The sequence below is a fragment of the Equus asinus genome, chromosome 2 (genome assembly GCF_041296235.1).
Source record: "Equus asinus isolate D_3611 breed Donkey chromosome 2, EquAss-T2T_v2, whole genome shotgun sequence".
NCBI classification, from domain to species: Eukaryota; Metazoa; Chordata; class Mammalia; order Perissodactyla; family Equidae; genus Equus; species Equus asinus.
Window position 1 is genome coordinate 164,849,824 of NC_091791.1, and position 16,635 is coordinate 164,866,458.

General features: G+C 39.6%; 2 non-coding genes across 2 annotated transcripts; both read left to right on the top strand.

Moving 5' to 3' along the window:
- The first annotated feature begins 14,461 nt into the window (after positions 1-14,461).
- TRNAT-UGU (transfer RNA threonine (anticodon UGU)) lies at positions 14,462-14,534 on the top strand. The gene has a single exon. It is a non-coding gene; the product is annotated as a tRNA-Thr (tRNA).
- Positions 14,535-15,687: 1,153 nt separating this feature from the next.
- Positions 15,688-15,779, top strand: TRNAY-GUA (transfer RNA tyrosine (anticodon GUA)). Its single transcript is given in 2 exon segments — positions 15,688-15,724; positions 15,744-15,779. It is a non-coding gene; the product is annotated as a tRNA-Tyr (tRNA).
- Positions 15,780-16,635: the final 856 nt, after the last annotated feature.

Sequence of the window (16,635 nt, forward strand, 5' to 3'; positions counted from 1 at the left end):
TTACAGAGCTAAAATTCATCCTTGTAAATGTACAATTCAATGATTATTTTAGCAAACTTACCAAATTGTACAACCATCACCATAATCAAGGTTTAAACATTTACATCATCACAATAAGATTCTTCTTCATCTGTTCCTTGTTTTTTATTCCTCTTTTTTGTCTGTCTTTGTGTTAAAGAAGCACTTTTATCATTCCACTTATCTCCTTTATTAATTATTTTGTTTTACTTTTAATTATCATTCTTTAAATTTTTAACCTTAAATTTACAAAATGCATCATTTTCTTACTACAGTCTACCTGAAATTAACAGACAATGCAAGAAACTTATAATGCAAGATACCTGTTGCAAATGGCAGGATTTCCTTCTTTTCTATGGCTGAATAATATTCCATTGTATATATGTATACCACATTTTCTTTATCCATTCATCCATCCACAGATGTTTAGGTTGTCTCTGTATCTTGTCTACTGTGAATAATTTTGCAAGAACATGGAAGTGCAGATATCTCTTTGAGATAATAATTTCATTTTCTTTGGATATATACCCAGAAATAGAATTGCTGGATTATAAGGTAGCTCTGTTTTTAATTTTTTGAGGAAACTCCATACTGCTTTTCATAATGGCTGTACCAATTTACATTCCAACCAACAGTGTACAAGGGTTCCCTTTTCTCCACATCCTTACCAACACTTGCAATCTTTTGTCTTTTTGATACTAGCGATTCTAATAGGTGTGTGGTGATATCTCATGGTGGATTTGATTTGCATTTCCCGGGTGATTAGTGATGTTGAGCACCTTTTCATATATCTGTTGGCCATTTGTATGTCTTCTTTTAGGCAGTGTCTACTCAGGTCATTTACCCATTTTTAATCAGGTCCTTTGTTTGTTTGCTATTGAGTTATATAAGTTCCTTATATATTTTAGATATTAACCCTTTATTAGATATATCATTTACAAATATTCTCTCCCATTCGATAGGTTGCGTTTTCACGCTGTTGATTGTTTCCTTTGATGTACAGAAGGTTTTTGGTTTGATACAGTCCCACTTCTCTACTTTTGCTTTTGTTGCCTGTGCTTGTGGTGTCATATCCAAATATTGTTGCCCAAACCAATGTTAAGAAACCTTTTCCTTATGTTTTTTTTTCTAGTAGTTTTATGGCTTCAGGTCTTACATTTAAGTCTTCAATCCATTTTGAGTTGACTTTTGTATCCAATATGAGATAAAGGTCCAATTTCATTCTTTTACATGTGGATATCTGATTTTCCCAACACCATTTATTGAAGAGACTATCCTTTCCCCATTGTGTGTTCTTGGCACCCTTGTCAAAGATCAGTTGAACACAGATGTATGAATTTATTTCTGGATTCTCTATTCTGTTCCATTGATCTATGTCTGTCTTTATGCCATATCATACTGTTTTGATTACTGTAGCTTTGTAATATATTTTGAAATCAGGAAGTGTGATGCTTCCAGCTTTGTTCTTCTTGCTTAAGATTGCTTTGGCTAAAGGGGGACTTTTGTGGGTCCACATAGATTTCTAGGGTTGTTTTTTCTATTTCTGTAAAGAATTCCATTGGGATTTTGATATAAATTGCATTGAATCTGTAGCTCACTTTAGGTAGTGTGGATATTTCAAAAATATTAATTCTTCCAATCCATGGACACAGACTGTCTTTCCGTTTATCTGTCTGTCTTCTTTAGTTTTCTTCATTAACGTTTTATATTTTCAGTGTATAAGTCTTTCACATCTTTAGTTAGGTTTATTCTTAAGTATTTTATTATTTTGGTTGCTGTTGTGAATGGGATTGTTTTCTCAGTCTCCTTTTTGCATAGTTCAATGTTTGTGCATAGAAATATGACTTATTTTTGCAAGTTGATTCTGTATTCTGCAACTTTACTGAGTTCATTTATTAGTTCTAACAGTTTTTTGTTGTTGTTGAGTTGTCAAAATTTTCTAAATATTTGATCATGTTATCTGCAAACAGAGATAACTTTACTTCTTCCTTTCCAATTTGGATTTTTTTTATTTGTTTTTCATGTCTAATTGCTCTAGCTAGGACTTCCAGTACTATGCTGAATAGACATGTGAGAGTGGGCATCCTTGCTTTGTACCATATCTTAGAGGGAAAGCTTTCAGTTTTTACCATTGATTAGGATGTTACCTGTGGGCTTTTCATATATGGCCTTTATTGTGTTGAAATAAGTTCCTTCCATACCTATTTTGTTGAGAGTTTTTATCATGAATGGATGTTGAATTTTGTCAAATGCTTTTGTTGCATCTATTGAGATGACCATGTGTTTTTTCTTCCATTCTGTTAATGTGGTGTATCACATTGATTGATTTTCATATGTTGAACCATCTTTGCATTCCAGCGTTAAACCCTACTTGGTCATTGTGTATGATCCTTTTAATATACTGTTGAATTCAGTTTGCTAGTATTTTATTGGGGATTTTTGCATTAATATTTGTCGGAGATATAGGGCTGTAGTTTTCTTCTCTTGTGGTGTCTTTGTCTGGCATTGGTGTCTGCATGGTGCTGGCCTCATAAAACGAGTTTGTAAGTGTTCCATCTTTTTCTATTTGGGGGAAGAGTTTAAGAAGGATGAGTATTAATTCTTCTTTGAATATTTGATAGAATTCACCCATGAAGCCATCTTGCCCTGGGTTTTCTTTCTTGGGAGGGTTTTGATTACTGACTCATTGTCTTTATTTGTTATTGATCTATCCAAGCTTTCTATCTCTTCTTTTTTCTTTTTTTGATGTTTTGTGCTGGGACCAGGGGTCTGTTTCTTCTTGATTTAGTTTTGGTAGGTTGTATGTTTGTAGGAATTTATCTATTTCTTTTAGGTTATATAATTTGTTGGTATATAACTGTTGGTAATATTTCCTTATGATCTTTTTTATTTCTGAGGCATCCATTGTAATTTCTCCTCTTTCATTTTTAATTTTATTTATTTGAGTCTTCTCTCTTTTTTCTTAGTCTAGCTAAGAGTTTGTTGATTTTGTTTATCTTTTCAAATAACCAACATGTGCAGAGCGGAAAGGAAACTACTACTCATGGAGACATGGAACACTGTGAAATTCTTTAGTTCCTTCTTCCTGAAATTTTCAGGTAATCTCAAACCTCACTCAACCTCTGATATTGTAATGTATGCATATGAATTCCAGGAAACAGGTCTGAATCCAGGTACCAGTTCTTATTTTTCTGTGGGTAGTCATTAAAAGGTGTAACCAGAACCAGAACAGAGTTATCCTGCTCTTGTCCAATGCATGCACATTCATATACACACACACACACACAGTATCCTTACAAAAAATGAGAAAATAAATATATGGCTACATATTGAGAGTGCCTACCTTGAAGGAAATTCTCCTCTATAAAACACCTCCTGGAGTAGTTTAACACATACGGTCAGGCCTGCTAGGGCAGATTTCCTTTGGGAAATGTCTGACTTCCCTTCTCAGTCTAATGTTTGATGTCAAACCCTCAAGAAGACATACTTTCCACTGAGAGAAGCTCCACTGTGTCCTGCTGAATAGGTGACTAATTCCCTCTTCCTATTGGCTTTTCTTGGCCAAGGTCCATGGCTATGCTGGGTGTGGTCATTATTCTAACCCTATCAGCTCTTGAGTCACAAAAGCAGAATGACTCCAGAGGGGAGACAAAGAAAAGATTCCTTATGTTTCAGCTTGTTCAGAGTTCTGCTTGCCCAAGGTCTACCTGTAATGGTTTCCCACCCTTAGAGGTTGAGCTCATTTTCAGAATTTGAGGGAAAGAGATGTCAAATGTTTAGCACTAAGTGTGAAGAAAAGCAAGTTTTAAGAAAAAGAATGAATGAACAGTGGAGAGAAGAATACCACAAAACTCCCCACAAAAACTGCATGGTGTTAGTGGGGGTGGAAATGCATGTCCTTTAAAAGACTAAGCTTTAACTAGTGCTCAGCTCTTTGGTTCTTTGGTCTAAGGTAAGGATCCTCATCTAAGATGTGAGATTCCTGCCCACACTCTCATCTCCGTTCATATCCCAGATGAACTCCCGTTTTTGTTTTTTTTTTTAAAAACAGCCTTATTGAAGTATACTTGGCACACAATAAACTGAACAAATTTAAATTATACAATTTGATAAGTTTTGAGATATATATACAACTGTGAAACCATCAGCAGGGAATCAAGATAATCATCATCCATAAAAGTGTCCTCTTGCCCTTTTGTAATTTCTTCCTTCCATCCCTCCCTGTCCTCTCCCCCAATTCCTAGACATTTTCTAGGATTCAATACAGATGGAGTCATACACTATGTACTCTTTTTTATCTGATATTTTTCACTCAGCATAATTATTTTGATACTCATCCGTGTTGTTGCATATGTCAATGGTTTATTTTTATGGTGGAGTAGTGTTCTACTGTATGGATGTACCACAATTTGTTAATTCATTCATTTGAGAAACATTTGAATTGTTTACAGGTTTCGGCTGTTACAAATAGAGCTGCTTTTATGTACCTGTCTTTTAAAACTTCACCTGTTTAAAAACTTTTATGTACCTGTCTTTGTATGGACATATGCTTTCATTTCTCTTGAGTTAATATCCAAGAGTAAAATGGCTGGATTATATGTATGTTTAACTTTTTAGGAAACTGGCCAATTGTTTTCTGAAGTGGTTGTATCATTTCACATTTCCATCAGTAGTGAATGGCTCTTAGTATGGTCAGTCTTTTAAATTTTAGCATTCTAATAGCTCTGTAATGGTATCACATTATGGTTTTAACTTCCCTTTTCCTAATGACTAATGATATTGAGGATCTTTTCATGTGCTGATTGTCCATTCATATATCATTTTTGGGAAGTATCTGTTCAAATCTTTTGCTCACTTTTCAATCAAATGGGTTGCTTGTTTTCTTATGATTGACTTTTGAGAAGTTTTTAAACTATGTATTCTGGATACTAGTTCTTTCTCAGATTTGTGATTTCCAAATACTTTCTCCCAGTCAGTAGTTGTCATTTCACTCTCTGAAATGTATCTTTAGATGAGTGGAAAATTTTATTTTTAATGAAGTCTAATTTATCAATTTTTTCTTTTATGGTTATGTTTTTGAATAATAGCTTAAAAATCTTTACTTCACCCCAGGTCACAAAGATTTTTCCTATGTTTTCTTTGAGAAGTTTTATAGTTGTAGGCTTTACCATTAGGTCTATGATCCATTTTGAGTTAATTTTTATATACAATATGAGGAATGTATTGAAGTTCATTTTTTTTTTGCACATGGGTATCTAATTGTTCCAGTACCATTTTTTTAAAAGATTATTCTTTCTTCACTGAATTGCTTTGCACCTTTGTTAGAAATTAGTTTCCTTATATGAATGGGTTTATTTATGGACTCTCTATTCTCCTCTTTGATCTATTTGTCTCTATTTACACCAGTATCACACTGTTTGGATTGCTGTAGCTGATACCAAACCTCTTAATCTCAAGTGCATGTGCCAGATGCACAATAAGCCAATCACTGAGACACCAGTGCTTGGAGATGCAGAAAGGTTTATTCAAATTGACCAAAACAAGAAGGCAGGAGGATAGGTTCTCTCAAATCCATCTTAATGAAAGAAGAAAGTAGGGGTCTTTATACAGCTAAGGGGCTTGGGAAAAGGAGTTTTTGAGAAACAAAGGGGAAGTCCGTGTTTCTTTCACTCCAGATAAGCCCTTGGGCAACAAGATTTCTGGGCATCAACAGCAGCTGGGGGCTGGTTATCTGGTGGTCATCACTTCCTTAAAGGCATTCTTTTTCTTCTGCAAAACAAGCTCATAAATCCATGTGACCTTTGAGTCACCCCTCAGGTTAAACAAGAAAACAGCAAATTAACAAGCTTATAGTGATGTGTTGTGGATTAACTTCCTTCCATCTGTGTTTGTGTTGGGAACAAAGGTGAAGGGTAATCATGTTCTTATTGAATATTTACAGTAACCCTCAGGTACCCAGCTTCATAGCGTTATAATAAATTTTAAAATCAAGTAATGTTAGTCCTCCACTTTGTTCCTTTCAAAGTTGTCTCAGCTATTCAAGACTCTTTGCTTTTCCATATGAATTTCAGAATTAATTTATCAATTTCTACAAAAAATCCTTTTGAGATTTTTATTGGGATTACATTGAATCTATAGATCAATGGAAGGGAATTGATGTTTTGACAATACTAAGTCTTCTGACTAATGAACACAGTGTATACCTCTTCATTTATTTAGACCTTCTTTAATTTCAGAAATACTTTGTGATTTTCAGTGTATATGCTTGCAAATATTTGTCAGATTTATCTCTAAGTATTTCACATTTCTGGTGCTATTGTAAATGTTATTTTTTATTTTCTATTTTTGATTGTTTGTTTTGACAAGAGATTTCTACATATTAGGGTATATGGGTAGCTAGTCTGGTTCAAAACAAATTTGGCTTGAACTAACAAAAGCTTATGGCCTATCAAAGATACATTGTACATCTGCTTTAACCATTAAAGAGTGGACTAAAAATTATCTCAAAGTAAAAGAATGCACTCTCTTAAGATAAGAATTCATACTTCCCCTCCAATGATGCCAGTATTGGTAATGCCCTATAGCTAATGCCTATAGGAGTACTGGTAACGCCTTATAGCTGTTAGTACTCCTGAAGATAAGTTCCTTTTCCCAGACATCAGGGTCATGTTGACCTGGTAATTTGCAACTGAATACCTCTTTGAAACTTTGATGAATATGTATCCTGGGCATGTTTAATATATGTTCTTTGTTCCAAAAATGTCTAAGACTATACTGAAAACTACGCTTCTCCAGAATGATTTCTTCCTTTGTGGAAACTGCCTTCCCAGGTTATAATCCTCACTCTGCCTCACGTACAAATTACCTTATCTCTCTTATCTGTAGGATAGTTATTGGTTATTTTGCATCAAAAGTTGTTAGCATATAGAAGTACAATTGATTTTCATAGGTTCATCTCGCATCCTTCAATTTTGTTAAACTCATTTGATCTCTCAAAAAATGGCAGCTTCCCAAGTCTTCATCTCCACTTTTGGTTAGTCCACACTTTAGGACCCAATAACCACAGTTAACTCTATTATCCCAATTCTTTTGTTTGAGAAATCTCACTCTGACCTCTCTAGTTCAAGAGAATCTTTGGACTCCAATCGAGTTAAATGTTTTGCCCTGAAGCAAAGTCATTCTGGAGAAAATAAACAACCCTCCCATACCCACTCAACTGTTCTTCTAAACTTCTTTTCAGCCCATTTTGGGTACTGTTCAAGCCCTCCAGACATATCAGGTCTTTCTGACCATCTGTTATATTTGAGGTTGTACTTGAGGCCAAAGAGAAAGTCAGCAGAAGGAAGGAATTAAAAATTCTTCCAATTCAAATGGGTTAGAGGTGGGGAGAAGCAAGAAGTAGAATATCAAACCACTTAGTTTGGCTCTGAGCCTACAGTGTGGCTGACATTCACCTCTATGGACTTGGCATAAAATAGAGGAAGTATATACATATGTGTGTGATATATAGATACATATATATCATATATAAATATCCATATACAGACAAATATACATATATATGTATAATATGCATATATAAATATATACAACGATTTCCTGTAACTTGAGAGTTGGTTATATTTTATCACAAAGAATAATTCTATTTCATCTTTCCTCATGGCAGCTTGTCAAATATTTGAGGATGCTAATGATACCCTTCAAGTTTCCTCTTTTGGATATTTAAGACCTTCAGTTCCATCAATAAATATTTTTCCTCTAATGAGCTATCCAACCAGCCAGCCAGCCAGTCAATCAGTTCTCTGCATTCCTGCATTGTTCACCTTGGCATATGCTTCATTTGCTTGACAGAAGTACTTACAAGATGATCCTGATAAAAAGAAAGGTGGGCAGCTGTGAGCAGTGCAGGGAGAAAGAAATCAAAGGCAAGAGGACAGTAATGGAAGGTCTGAAGCATGGTAGCAGGAGAAACATTTCCACAGACCATAGTAATCTGTAGGTGACATTTAAAGGGGCTTGGAAAGCAGAATAAGTCAGCAAGAATTCCTGGGCACCAGGCAAATGTTTGTAGGGTAGGACTTGACTTTTCAATTCTTAAAACAATTCCTTTAAAACACAAGCAATCAGCTTTTGTAAAAAGTCAGTTGAAACCCATGCCCAACTTGTGATGGAACCAGTAGCCCAAGGATAGCTATACCATAAGTACTACGGTGCTCCCTTCTTCTGGCTGAGCTATCTAAGGATATATGCCACATTTCTGCTTTATATGTTTAGGATACTGCAAAGTTTGAATCTCCTAAGAAAATAGGTGGGACAGGACAGTCCTACAAGGTTATTGGGTTCAAAAGAGGGGGACTCATGAAATACAGAGATGAAGACTTGGAAAGTCATCCCTGTGTTTTGTAGGTTTCACAAGGTGGGATCATACAGGTTTGAACCCTGGCCCTCTGATGCCCAAAGTGAGAATCATACCCTTATCATGTGCCAAAGTGTAAAATAGCGCATCTTTTAGAGGACATGCATTTCCATTGTTGCCTATCTCAGGTGAAGTTTCTGGGAAGTCTTGTGATATTCTTTACTACTCTTTTATTTACTTTTCTCCTCTCATCACCCAATCTTAGTGTCCTCACACACTCAGCACTAAAAACATGAAATCTCTTTTGCTGAAATCCTGCAATTAAGCTCAATTTACTTGGAGTTAAAGGCCATTACATCCAGGCCTTAGGCAAGCAGACACTTGTAGAAGCTGTGATCCAAGGAATCTCCCTTCAGCCTTCCCTCAGGGGACACCCTACTTGCCAAGACCAGAGAGCAGCCAGATGCAGCTCAGACCACATTCAGCACTACCCTGGTCTGAAGAAAAGTCAAGAGGTGGGTGTTACTGGTCATCCACTGAGCAGGACAGAATGGGGCTTCTCTCACTGGAAAGTATATCTCCTTGAGAGTCTGAAACCACACAATGGCCTGACCAAGGAGGTCAGACATTTCCAAGGAAACCTGCCCTGGCAGTGCTGAATGCACATGCTATGTTAAACTGATTCCACCAAGTGTTTTGTTCAGGACAATCACTTAGAGCTTCTCACTCTCAATAGGTAACCAGATTCTCACTCTCAATAGGTAACCATATGTTTATTTTAAGGTAATTTCTCCCCTTTGCTGTAAGGATACTCTGTGTGTGTGTGTGTGTGTGTGTGTGTGTGTGTGTGTATACCGTGTGTGTGTGTGTGTTGGGTGGGTGGGGCATTCACCTCTGTGCTGGTAGCTGGTACACCATTTAGTGACTACATAAATACTGGCACCTAAATTCAGACTAGGTTCCTAGAATTTATACTTAAACTAGATGAGAGCTGGAAGGCCTTTAGAGATTTTTAGTGCTTGTTTTACCAAGAATTCCAGGAAGAAGAAACTAAAAGATCCTATGATATTCCAGATTTCTGTGGGTAGTAATTTCCTCTTTTCTCTGCACATGCCTATGCATTTGTCTTCTCTCCATTTCAAGCACTTATTAATGCCTGACAAGTGCTGGTCTCTTTGCTAGGTATTTTAGAGACCCAGAAGAATGAGCCATACAATTTCCCCTCAAGGAGCAGAGGTATAAGCTGAGGACTCCGTACTAATGAGCACAATTCTAAAAGCAAAATACAGCCATCTCTAAGCACAGTAGAGTCTCCTTCCCTTTTTCTTTGCCTTCTCATTCAGTTCTTTCTTTGTATCTTTTGTAGCATTTTCAAAAAGATGGATATGGGAATAGAGAGGAAACTACAATTCAGAAGTAGTTCTGGAAGATTAAAAAATCAAATTAAAATGTGCATTATCTTTTGAGAATCTTTCATACAAGATAAAGAAATATGGGAAGGAGAACAGAACAATTTGATACTTTCATAATTGACTAAATATATGTTGAACAGGTAATGTCAGTGTGGCTGCTTACTTCTAGGTGCCATGGGTCACCTCTATTACGTGTGTCCTGTTCAGATTCTTGAGTGTGCAAGTGAAGAGGAAGGAACAGTAAGGATAAAAACATGTCATGGGATTCAGAGGAGAGGAGAGATGAAATCTATTTGTTAAAGAACAAAGGCATTGTGAATTAGAAGGACATTGTGATGGTCTTTCTGGGATAAGTAGTGTTTGATAAGTATGGAGAAGTGGGAAATCATTCTAGTTGAAAAAATAATAAGCAAATGATCACAACTGAAAAAGGTGCAAGTTATATTTGGGGAATTATAAGTGGACCAAGTTGACTGGAACAAAGATCTAAACAGGGCAATCTGTTGCCAATATACAACCGTCAGTTGATAAATGTTGATCTGACTATTAGAAGATAAAAGCAGTAAGATAGAGAGGTACATACTGAGAGTACCTTCAGTGTTAGTTAGGAGTATTTTAAGTTGAAAATAATTTTTGCTAAAATAAAAAGGAAGGGTTCCTATAAGGATTCAGGGAAGTCTCATACATTCCAAGAGTGGAACACACTGAGGCCTCTGGAGTGGGTCACAGCTATAGATTTGGAAAGTATTCAGGCTCCCCTTCTTGCTATCACCTCTCCTCTTTTTTTGTGCCTTGGCACTCTCTCCCTTATGCTCTTTCTATAGTAATCCTTTCTATGCTTCTCAGTCCATGTGGTGGAATATGACTGATGTTACAGCTCCTACAACTCCAAATTCCTTTCTAGTAATTGTGGGCTAATTAATTTGGACCAACCTCCTTGAGGAAAAATGATAAAAATTTTGGATAAGATTTTACCAAACCTCCTTAAAACCATCAAAGTACTGATATGGTAGTAAGCAACTACTAGGTCAGAATCTAAGGGAAAGATGAAATCCAAGATGTAAGGGAAGTTGATCTTTGTAGCTCTGAAGACATTTGCTAATTGCTGCACAATTGGGCTATAGTTTTGGCAGCCTCTTTGGGTGGGAGAAACAAGAGGGATAGATGTCAGGACCCAGCACCCATCAGACACTCTCCCAAATATTAAGTTGGGACTCCAAACAGCTAGTCCCATAAGGTAAGGATGAACAAGAAGTGAACCTACCTCTATCCTCCCACTTCCAATAATTGTTGTGGAGCTCAGTAGAAATCAGCTGAGCTTAGCAAGGAAAAATAGAAAGGATGAGCTTTCAACTTTTCCTGAGAAGCTGTGACCACAGGTCTGCATTCTCTCTGATTTGCAGCTTAGGTTTACATCACCTTGGAGGCCGAGGGAATGTCTGGCCATGAACTTTTCTGGGGTCCTTCTGGGTTGATACACTCCAGGTGTCTATGAGAAACAAAAGCAATATTTTTGTTTGTCAGGAAGACACCTTCATTTTGGCCTCAAAATTTACTTCATATAATTTTGGAAAGACATTGAGCAGTACACATTCAAAGATGACCAATTACACAAGGAAACAAAGTGAGCAAGAATCAACAAAACAACAGATAGAATAATATTCGGGTTATCAGTTATAGATATTAAAACAACTATAAATACCATGCTTAAAGAAATAAAAGACAAGCAGGAAAATATCTGCAAGGAATAGGAAATTACAAAATTTAGCCTAATTGTTGGTGGGATTGTAAACTGGTACAGCCACTACGGAAAACAGTATGGAGGATCCTCAAAAAATTAAAGATAGCCCTACCATATGATCCAGCAATTTCACTTCTGGGAATACATCTAAAGGAAACAAAAACACTAACTTAGAAAGATATCTGCTTCCCCACATTCATAGCAGCCTTATTTACAACAGCCGAGACAGGGAAGCAACCTAAATGTCCACTGATGGATGAATGGATAAAGAAGTTGAGGTGTATATATACAATGGAATATTACTCAGCCATAGAAAACAAGGAAATCCTGCCATCTGCAACAACATGGATGGAACTTGAGGGCATTATGCTAAGTGAAGTAAGTCAGACAGAGAAAGACAAATATAAATACCATATGATCTCATGTATATATGGAATCTTAAAAAAAGAAAACAAAACCAACCCATAGACAAAGCGATCAGATTTGTGGTTACCAGAGGCAGGGGGTTGTGGGAGGAGAAATAAGAGAATGGTGGTCAAAAGGTGCAAACTTCCAGTTACAAAATAAATAAAAATTTAAGCGCGAGTAATGTACAGCATGATGACTACAGTTAACATTGCTGCATGATATATATGAAAATTGTTAAGAGAGTAAATCCTGAGTTCTCATCACAAAGCAAAACATTTTCCTTTTTTGCTTTCTCTTTTTATTCTATCTATATGAATGATGGATGCTAACTAAACTTGTAGTGGTAATCATTCCACAATATATGTAAGTCAAACTATCATGCTGTACACCTTAAACTTACACAGTGATGTTAATTATATCTCAATAAAACTGGGAACCAATTTGGCCTAGTAGTTTTGAAAAAGAATCATATAGAACGTCTGAAATTGAAAACGACTATTTATAATTACAATTGACTCAGTGAGTAGATTTAGCAGCTGATTAAACAAAACTGTAGAGAGAATTAGTAGATTATGGGTAAGAACATGTTATCCAGAATGCAACATGGAGAGAAAAAGAAAACATGGAAGAGAGGTTAAAAGAAATGGAGACAGGGTGTGAAGGTCTAACATATGTTTAATTCCAGTTTCGTAAATGGAGAAAGAAAAATAGAGCGAAAACAACATTTGAAAAGACAGTGGCTGAGAATTTTCCAGAATTGAAGAAAAACAACGCTCTACAGATTTCACAAATCCCATACCCAAGAGCCTGACACCTTCACCATTGGAAAAACAGGGATTTCCCTGTGGGATCATTTACTCCTGTTTTACACTTCTAAGCTAAAATCATCCTGGATGTATCTGATGGGTGGAACCCAGGTCACATGCCCACTCCCAGCTGCCAGCTGGGAAAGCAAATTTTCTAGGACAGACTTACTTATAACATGGGAAATTACCAAATGTAAGGAGAATGTTTAAAAACTGTTGGACACCCACTCTGACAAATGCCTGCCACAGGGCTATTCAGAAAGCTCATGCGCCAGCATCTGCTGTTTTCTCTTTGTATGCTCTTCCTTCAAGAGCACATAACTCTTAGAGACTAACTCAATGGGTGATTTATGCAATTTGATCTAACCCTGACCTATCAATCTATGGAACTCTAGACACAAGGGTATTCTGGCTATTGTATAATTCCCCTAATCTCCTGCATCCTCACCTCAAATTCAGCCTACCCAACCGTAGCACTTCTTCACCTCTCTGCCCTCTCCAAAGATCCATCTCTCCTTGAGACTTTTTTTTTTCTGCAACTATTTTCTTGCTTCTTCAAGGTATGCTATTTGAGAGTCCTCCCTGACTCCTTATTGTCTTATTTCCTCTTTATTCATATCTGACCTCAGCAGAAACTGCCTTCCCTATATCTCTCTCATTCATTCCTTCCTTTCCAGTCCCATGACTGAGTATCAGCACCATGACCAATCTCTGATATTCCCTTGACCCTGGTTTCTCTTCCCTTCAATTCATTCTGCATATCCATGCCTGGTGAGTTTCCATTTTTAATTTTTAAAAGGGCACAATTTCACTCCAGAAATCTCTCAGTCTCCTACTAATCTGTCTTCTTATCTTCCCTCACTTCCAGGAGGGTGTACATCTGCCCCAGCGCCTTGAATGCCTCAGTCTTTCTCTCAGACTTGGCTCCTAAATTTTCGTCTACCAGAGGTCACCCCGCCCCCAAACTTGTGTAAATCTTAACCTCCCCTCAAGGGCAGCTCAAGTCCCATCCCCTCCTGAAGGCCTGCCTCTGTGATGGCTCTCTGTAAATTCGTCAACCTTGGCAGCGTCCGCAGCTCCCTCAACTTGGCACAGCTACTTTTCATTGTTCTCTTTCGTGAAAACTAAAGTTCTTTTATTTCACAAGACGGTAACAGTGACTTGAAGGTAAAGACTGTATCTGGATGCCTTGTTCCTAGTGCAGAGCCTGGCTCAGAATTGGAGTTCAGTGTTTGTTGAATGCAGGGATGAATTAAATAGCGAGTTCATGAATGCCTGCTCTGGTGCTGAGACTCGAGCTGTGGCAAAGGTCCCCACATCTAAGGAACTTGAGGCAGGCGGCTGCAAGTTGGTGGATGTCCTCAGTCAAGGAGAAAACTAAGAGCGAATGTCCCAGTTTCAGCTAAGAGATCTGTGGCAGGCAACTTCCTCTACGCTAGGTTTTCCTTCTGATTTTCACAATCTGTGGGGAACGAAGGAGCTTTCACTTTGTTGGACTGTTTTGTGTTGGGCAGATTTCGCCACTCTTAAAATAGTAGTGGTCCCTGTCACTGACCTCATATCGCGCTTTCCCCAGCAGGAGCCTGCAGATGAGTTCCAATAGTTGGGAAACAGATTGAAACGACGTCCGGGTTTTGTTTGCCTCTTATACTTAGATACACTGAAGGCCCAGCATAAAACCCTTCCTTTTCTGAGAAAGAATGAAAGAGCTTGTTCGCAAGGCCCTATAGCTCAGGGGTTAGAGCACTGGTCTTGTAAACCAGGGGTCGCGAGTTCAAATCTCGCTGGGGCCTGTAAGACATTCCTTACTGTTTTGTGTTCTTTTCACCCCTCGCCCCTCTGCCGACGGTAACTTTAACCCCTGCGGAAATTCGGCGCTTTGTATTCTCTTGCCGCGGGGACCTCTGGAACAACCACCCTCAGAGCAGATCGCCTTCCTCAGGCCCCTGTGTTAGTGCGCAGGTGCAGATTTGCGCCTGGAACTTGGAATCTATTACAACGGCAGGAGGCGTTGCCAGGCTCCGCGGACGAACCTGGCCTTGCGGATCCGCGGCGAGAGCCCCGAGGCCGCCGGAACCCGAGCGGGCAGGAAGGCGGTGGGGCAAGAGAACGGGATCGAGCCTTCAGCACCCGCGCTGGGCAGGTTTGGAGCCCAGAGCAAGGTCCTCCTCCACCAGCCGCCCGGGTTAGGCGTCCGGGACAGCATAGGCTGTCCGGCGAGGTTTCAGGTCTCAGTGGGTTTTGGAACGCTTCAGTATCTCAGCGGGCAAAATGAGGGGTCACTAAGTTTGTTACTGACTCAAAGAAATTGCGGCTTCCTCTGTGAAAAACCTTAAAGTGTTTTCTCTAAAAGTCAATTCTCACAGAAACCTTGGGCTTGCCCGTACGTGTTGTATTCCACCTCCTCTCCCTCCCCGAGGCTGTGGACGCAGAAGCGGAAGAGGGTCCCGCGCGCCAGTGCAGACCCGCCTGGCCTCCGAGCGGGCACAGGAAGTGAGGGCGGAGCAGAGGTCCATGCCTGCGCCCCTCTCTCTGGCTCGCAGTTGCGCGGTCTGAATTGTGTCTCCCACCGCCTCAGGTCTCAGTTCCCCCGTGCCCCGGTGGTCGCTCGCACTCTAGACACAGAGCGTGCCTGGGACGCCCCCGCGCTACGTGAACACAGCAGCCCCCTGGCGAGCAGATCCCCCCACCGCGGGAGGTCTCGGGATGCACAAGTTGTAGGGGCGCCGGGGAAGAGCCCACGGGTTGGCCCTGCTTGGAAGACCCTCGGTGAAGGAGGAGACTCCACCTCTAGAAGGGTTGTTCCCAGAACTGCGAGCGCAGGACTTTCTCACAAGCTGGCTACTCCGCGGTGTGCGCTCATCAGCAACTAGAACATCGTCCCTCACTCTGCTCTGTTTATCCGTGTCCTGAATAGAGGATTCTAGAAGCACTGTCTACATGCTCCCTTCGATAGCTCAGCTGGTAGAGCGGAGGACTGTAGTGCTCTTTCTGACGTAGTCATCCTTAGGTCGCTGGTTCGATTCCGGCTCGAAGGAGGAGCTGCTGTTTTGTGGTTCGCCACCACCCACCGAGCCATTGCTCACCCGTTTCTTCCGCCGTTCTCTGTCTTCTGGAGTCCCTTTCTCTAAACCTTACACCTGTCCCAAAGAAAAACTCAGCTTCGTCGAGACTTTCAACTCATAAGCCGTCTTAAAGAAATCGGTTCTTAAAACAGTGAGGCGAGGAATGTGAACCAACCCTTCCAACAAGTTGGAGAGGCTCTGAATTATCTTACGTAAGGTGTTCTTTCTTTTGGCTTTTACTTGATCCTAGGTCGCTGCCCGGGGTCCAAAGTTCAGAGACCCAAGACCACTCGTTGGGTGTATATATATATATATATATATATATATATGTTTACCCTGCAGCCTGCGTGGCTCTGATTTGCGAAACAAACCTCCTGTGACCTTCAGCCCGAGTGTCCGCCCTAACTCCATACACATTCATTCAGGTGGAGGCCCTTACGAGACAGTTTTAATTATATTTAGCTAGTCATACATTTTCATAGTTCCACAAAAAAAGATTCTGAGCCGGAGCAGGAAAGAGGAATTGCATTTGACGTGAGTTGGGATGAGACTGGGAGAGCGAATTCAAGACCAAGGAAACAGTTTAAGCAAAGGGTGGGAGATGGAGAACTTGATTCTCATTCCGGGAAACTGAGAGAGGTCTGGACTATCCGAACACGCGCCAGACTGGTTCGCCTCCAACCGACTCCAGCTCCCGTATTTTGATGCCCACCAGTCCTGCCCCAAGGATTTTATGCTCGCGCGAGGTGGCAGCAGCCCGACGGGTACACGCCTCGCGCGTCTGTTCTGGGGCTCAGGACCTTCCAGCCGAGCTCCGCTCGAGCCCCCG